This window comes from Arachis ipaensis, chromosome B9 (genome assembly GCF_059453495.1).
Source record: "Arachis ipaensis isolate K30076 ecotype BB chromosome B9, ASM5945349v1, whole genome shotgun sequence".
NCBI lineage: Eukaryota > Viridiplantae > Streptophyta > Magnoliopsida > Fabales > Fabaceae > Arachis > Arachis ipaensis.
Window position 1 is genome coordinate 146509720 of NC_142444.1, and position 840 is coordinate 146510559.

Consider the following 840-nt stretch of genomic DNA (forward strand, 5'->3'; position numbering starts at 1 on the left):
CTTTTGATCCTTCCATAAGAAATTTGGATGATTTCTCCATGATGGGTTATAGGTGTTTCCATAAGGTTCACCCATATAATTTACCTCTGCTATTGCAGGGTTTTTAGGATCATAAGCTTCTTCTTCAGAAGATGCCTCTTGAGTACCATTGGATGCAGCTTGCATTCCATTCAGACTCTGAGAAATCATATTGACTTGCTGAGTCAATATTTTATTCTGAGCCAATATGGCATTCAGAGTATCAATTTCAAGAACTCCCTTCTTCATAGGCGTCCCATTGCTCACAGGATTCCTCTCAGAAGTGTACATGAACTGGTTATTAGCAACCATGTCAATGAGTTCTTGAGCTTCTGCAGGCGTTTTCTTTAGGTGAATGGATCCACCTGCAGAAGTATCCAATGACATCTTAGTTAATTCAGACAGACCATCATAGAATATATCCAAGATGGTCCATTCTGAAAGCATGTCAGAAGGACACTTTTTGGTCAGTCCTTTGTATCTCTCCCAAGCTTCATAGAGGGATTCACCTTCTTTCTGTCTGAAGGTCTGAACATCCACTCTAAGCTTACTCAACTTTTGAGGAGGAAAGAACTTGGCTAAGAAAGCCTTGACCAGCTTATCCCAAGAGTTCAGGCTATCCTTAGGTTGAGAGTCCAACCATATTCTAGCTCTGTCTCTTACAGCAAAAGGGAAAAGCATGAGCCTGTAGACTTCAGGATCTACTCCATTAATCTTAGCAGTATCACATATCTACAAGAATTCAGTTAAGAACTGAAAAGGATCTTCAGATGGAAGTCCATGAAACTTGCAGTTCTGCTGCATCAGAGAAACTAGCTGAGG

General features: G+C 40.7%; 1 non-coding gene across 1 annotated transcript; it reads left to right on the forward strand.

Moving 5' to 3' along the window:
• Nucleotides 1–459: 459 nt before the first annotated feature.
• On the forward strand, nt 460–567 carry LOC148546703 (small nucleolar RNA R71). Its single transcript, XR_015902069.1, has one exon. It is a non-coding gene; the product is annotated as a small nucleolar RNA R71 (small nucleolar RNA).
• The last annotated feature ends 273 nt before the right edge of the window (nt 568–840 follow it).